We start from the raw sequence: 6,117 nt of genomic DNA, 5'->3' as shown, positions 1-6,117 counted from the left end.
ATGTTTGATCAAAATTAAATTATCGTTTTTATAACTGTTTTTCAACCTTTAAAGTTTTAAAAAATAGAGATTTGGATGAGGAGACCTACTCCTAAGGGGACAAGAAACAGATCCAAAAATAGATAAATTAAAAGGTTGTCATGTGGGCAGCCTCATCGAAGGGAGTAGAATGGAACCAAGCAATAGGTATTCTACAACCATCCCCTCACCTTGTTCCATGGGGGGGAACATTCACCAAACGAAACTAAGTATCATCACCCTATTTTGTTAGGGAATCTGAACATGCCCCTTGACGAAACTAAGTATCCTCACCATGTGGCCACCATCCAAGATGGTGCATCCTCAAGTTCGCTATAAGATATGGTCCAAGGTAACACATCTCCCAATTCCCAATCAGGAATGCCACAAAATTTGCAAGCTACTCTTTCACACAAGTAGAACCTCAAGCTCCACCCAGCAAGTACGCCCCTCAACTTTGGTTCATTGCATGCTTCCATGACGGTAAGTTGTGCTCTTCCCCCCACCATCCCAAATAGTAACAATGGGGAAGGCATGCATCCAAGTTATTCTAAAATTCTTTCCAATCCAATCCAAAAATCTGCCTCATGAAACACTTTGGAATCTCAACAACCATGGCGGAGTGCATGAGGATGGAAGAAGCTACCTTCTGTTGGGGGTAAAGGTGCCTCCACCTAGCCGCCCATGTATTACTACACTAACAGTCACCGCCACTGCACACTGCAAGGTCACCGTCATTTTTATTCTTTATTCTTTTAGTGACAGTTTGAATAAAGGAAGGCCCGGTCACACATTGTGACTGTTGGAGTTCCCATTTCTTGTCTCTCTCTTTCTTGCTCTTGCTCTCTCGCCATAGCTCTCGAGTGCAAGCTTCGATCCTTCTCACCTTTCAACTGGTATCAGAGCACGGCTTCCCAACTCTTGAGCTTGGCTCGTGGCATTCTCAGCTTCCCATTGACTCCCCACTCGCATTGGGTCTCCTTCCTGATAGCCATAGCTCATTCTCTTGAGCTCCTATCACTCCCCAACTTTCCGAGCTTCTTCCCGGCCTATTGAGGCACCACCAAGGCATTGACATTGAGGTATTGCTTCATTATTTCAGAGATTTATCTCAGTCCACAGGTCTAGGTAAACAAGGTTTTTCACAGGTTGTGGGCAGCCATAGCTCACACCTCTTGAAGCTTCTTTCACCTAGATCTTGCTTCCAGCCTATCAAGGCTTGCTGAGGCTTGGTGTAGGCCTTCTTTGGCCCCCATTTGTGCCCCCTTTGAGCCCCATTGTTAACATGTGGAACAACAGACCCCCCCAGCCAGCTCACGTTATTTTGCGCATGTTTCAAAATCTGGCCCAAAAAAACACTCTTTTTGTCATATCTCGAGCATTTCGAACCCGATTCAGGCAAGATAAGAGTCTAACTTGGGGTTTTGGCATGCTCCAGACGCGATAGTGATGTCAGATTTGCCAAATTCTGATGACATAATATTTTGCAATAGATTTCAGGTCTGAGACAGCATGTATTTGTATGCCTATTGGCTTATGTGATGCTTCTACTGATGTCAATTGATTGGGGGATTAAAGCTACATGTAATGCTATGATTTTGGCCTGATTGTAGGGCTGGAAATACTCAGATTATAATAGTAAATGCATGCTGAATACTCTTGGGCTGAAGCTAACTTTCATGCTTTGATATATGCCTATTGGTTCCATATGTATGTCTTGGGTTATGCTATGATGTATTGATCATCGACGGACGACTTCGAGCTTGTCATTGGATTCAGATGCTTTTGAAAGCTTGAGCTTATTTCAGCCCGCACTTATTGACATTGGTTTATGCTTGACAATGGTTAGTGCTTTGATAGTTATATGCTCTTTGGGTACATGCTTACCCGACGCCTACGGCTTGATGCATTTGTCTTGGCACAATGTACCATGTACTTGTTGAGCTTCAGTGCTCTCTGAAGACTTGGCTTGGATTCTCATTTGCTAGTCCGGAATTTTGTATTGGATGTCACTTTGGTTATCAGAGATATTTATTGGGATGTATGTCTTGCTCATGGATGCTACCTACAATTGCTTTGTAGCCGTCATGCTCTTGGGATGCTATTGAGGCATTGTCTTGGTTACTTGTCTTTGGTACTCTGACTTGGTTTGATTGAGCTGTTGAGCTCGTTTATCCTCCTCTTGTCCCAATGGGAGCATCTTGTATGCTTGACCGACTTTGAGCAGGAGGTTTATGCTATTTTAAGCATTTTACAGATACTTGAGACTTTGGGATCTCTTACACTGAAATGTTACATGGTTCATGCACTGATATCTTGGAGTTGCTTTTGACCTGAGCTTGGGCTTTGCACTCTTGTGAGCATACACCTACTGGTGTCAGGTCTTGCCAGTGTTATGTATACTTTGCCCTATTGTCCAGGGGGTATGCCTACTCTCATTGACGGATGCTTTGGTGACATGTTTGGGTGTTTGCTCAGGGTCTTGATGACTGTTTGGTGCTGATTTATGCCCGTTTATGGTTGGTTATGTCTTGGTTGTCATTTATTGACTTGGTGCGGTGATTTGGTCAGAAATTGACTCTCACAGTACCCTACTGTCATTTATTACAGCAAGCATATAACTTCGGATTGACATGGATTTTTCATGCTAAAATATTCTGAAATGATGTACTTTCACTAGTACTTGGTGGGCAGCAGCTTTGGTTACACTTTTCTCGCCATTTTCTCTCGATTTTGGTGATTTTTTGGTCATTTTTTGCAGTAAACAACAAGTGATTTTGAACTATCTACAGTCTTCCAGCCTGCATTATGGCGAGTTCGTCCACTGATTATGCTATTTTCAACATCACTAAGCTTGATGGTACGAATTACTCTTATTGGAAGAGCCAGATTTGGCAGGTGTTGGTGCAGAAATCACAGATCAAACATTTGAGATTGAGCGGGCATCCGCCTGCAACTATGCCAGATGAGGAATGGCTTGAGCTTGATGAGTTATGTAAGTCCACTATTGTATTCTCTCTCACAGAACAGGTTCATTACAATGTATTTGAGGAAGAACAGAGTGCATGGCAGTTGTGGGATAAAATCAATAATCTCTATGACAAGAAAAGTCTAGCGAGTCAGATGTATTGGCTGAAGCAGCTTATGGATCTGCGCATGAAGGAGAATGTGACTATGTTTGCTCACTTGAGCCAGTTCCATGCTATACTCAAGAACTTGACTTCGCAGGACATTACTTTTGCAAAGAATGTCACTCCTCTTTCCTTGCTTGGTACTCTTAATGAGTCATGGGATGTATTCCGCACTGCATTATGTGGAGGCCATGTGTCTTTGAAAGGAATGAAAATGCTTTCTAGTTTGCAGTACTTACCACCCCTTGATTATACATATTTTGATTTATGTGAACATTGTCTTTATAATAGGCATACTAGGTCTACGCATAAGAAGTCTGGTTGGCCATGCATGAGCGAACCCTTGGCATTGGTACATTCGGATATCTGTGGACCCATCCCTTGTCAGTCTATGGGTGGTGCCAAGTATTTTGTTACTTTCATAGATGATTTTTCACGGAAAGTTTAAGCTTATCCCATTAAGCTGAAATCTGATGTCGGTTGTGTTTCAGAGATGGCTTGCATTGGTTGAGAACCAGTCTAGGTATAGGCTAAAATGCCTAAGGACAGATAATGGGGGTGAGTATGTCTCACGTGCTTTTGAGCAGTTATGTGATGAGAGGGGTATCAAGCGTCAGTTGACCACCCCCTACACCCCCCCAGAATGGTTTGGCTGAGTGGATAAATAGAACCATCCAGGAGCATGTACGTAGTATGCTTAGCCACGCAGGCCTACCACAGAGCTTTTGGGCTAAGGCAGTTAGTACAGCTGTGCATATCATAAATAGATCACCTTCTAGTGGTTTGGATTTCCAAGTTGCCGAGGAGGTATGGACTAGAAAACCTCTTATGTGCATCTCCGTGTCTTTGGATGTGAGGCATTTTGACATGTGCCCAGGGACAAGAGAAGTAAGCTGGATCCTAAGAGTATCAAATGCATTTTCCTTGGTTATGGGGATGCAGGTGAGATGGGTTACCGTCTTTGGGATCCGCAGGTGCGGAAAGTCATCCGCAGTCATGATGTAGTATTCCATGAAGACAAGATGCATAGGCAACCTGAGAGAGTTGTTGAGATTTGCAGGGTCATATTTCAGGAGGAGCCGAGGGTTCCCACACAGCTAGTTAGACAGCCTACAACTACAATAAATGCTCCTGGTCAGGGTGTTGGATAGGCACCTGGGCAGGCAGCAGATCCTGCTGTGAGACAATCTGCTAGAGACAGACATCCACCTGATAGATTTCAGCCCTCGATGCATTATGTCTTGGTTACAGATGCATGAGAGCCTTTCACTTATGAAGAGGCTATGCGCAGGGGTGACAGTCACTCCTGGGAGAGGGCTATGCAGTCTAAGATAGACTCCTTGCATAAGAATGACACTTGGAATTTGGTTTCCTTGCCTAAAAGCAAGAAGGCTTTGCCATACAAGTGGGTGTACAAGCTGAAAAGTACCCCTGGACACCCCAAGCCGGCATACAAGGCTAGATTGGTAGCAAAGGGTTTTAAGCAGGAGCATGGTGTGGACTTTGATGAGGTCTTTTCTCCTGTGGTTAAGATGACCACCCTGCGCTTAGTCTTGGCTTTGGTTGCTCAGCCTGACTTGGATTTATACCAGATGGATGTCAAGACGGCTTTCTTACATGGGGACTTGCATGATGAGATTTATATGGAGCAGCCTAAGGCCTTTGCAAAACCTGGCAGGGAGCACCTAGTGTGCAAATTGAAGAAAAGTCTATATGGCTTGAAGTAGGCACCTAGGGAGTGGTATCATAAGTTTGATGCCTTTATGCGTCACAGGGCTATAGCAGGAGTGTTATGGATCCATGTCTTTACACGAAGAAAGCCCGTGATGGTTCTTTGTTGATTTTGGTACTCTATGTGGATGATATGTTGATAGCAGGAAAAGCTCATGATGAGCTAGATGCTCTTAAGGCTCAGCTCAAGAAGAGCTTTGGGATGAAAGATCTGGGACAGGCCGCTCACATACTTGGTATGCGCATCAAACGCGACAGGCATCAGGGACTTCTCTACTTGTCATAGAGGGAGTACATTCATAAAGTCCTTGAGCGCTTCTGCATGCAGGACGTAAAGCCCATTGGATGTCCATTGCCTTCTTATGTGAAGGTATCACAGGTTGATTGTCCGCAGACAGATGAGCAGAGGGCCGAGATGGCCAAGATTCCCTATGCATCCGCAGTGGGCAGTCTTATGTATGCCATGATCGCCACTCATCCAGATATTGCCTTTGCAGTTGGTGTTGTGGCACGCTATATGGCTACACGTGGCAAGAAGCATTAGGATACCATGAAGGGTATTATGAGGTACCTGAAAGGCACTGCAGATATGTGCATATGCTATGGCAGCCAGGATACAGGAGTCGTGGGGTACACTGACTCTGATTATGCAGGACATGCAGATAGTAGGAAGTCCACTTCCGGCTATGTCTTCACCTATGCTGGAGGTGCTGTTTCTTGGATGTCCAAGGTGCAGAAATGCATGGCCCTTTCTACTACAGAGGTCGAGTATGTTGCAGCCACTAAGGCTTGCAAGGAGGCCATTTGGTTGGGTCGTTTGGTTGTTGACCTTGGTATTGATGCTATCCCTACACTGCATTCGGATTCTATGAGTGCTATTCAGTTAGCCAAGAATCCGATCTTCCATGCGAAGACGAAACACATTGAGGTGAGGTATCACTTCATACGTGGGGTCGTTGAGGACAAGTCTGTTGACCTTGTCAAGATCTCGACTGACTAGAATCCTACAAATCTGCTCACAAAAAGCCTCTCTATAGAGCGCTTTGCCTTCCTCAGGAGGTTGATGGGCGTGGGATGAGATGACGTCTTTCCTCATCCTGTTGTACATGTGTACATGTTGTACTGTCTTTTTCTTTTTCTTTTCACTCCTCACTAAGGCAGATTCGCCTTTAAGTGGGAGGTTGTTGGGGGTAAAGGCACCTCTGCCTAGCCGCCCGTGTACACTGACAGTCACCGC

This window comes from Lygodium microphyllum, chromosome 15 (assembly GCF_053477565.2).
Source record: "Lygodium microphyllum isolate KBCC chromosome 15, Lygodium_microphyllum_v1.1.10, whole genome shotgun sequence".
Lineage (NCBI taxonomy): Eukaryota > Viridiplantae > Streptophyta > Polypodiopsida > Schizaeales > Lygodiaceae > Lygodium > Lygodium microphyllum.
The sequence above is the reverse complement of the archived record's forward strand: the minus strand, read 5'-3'. Positions refer to the sequence as shown.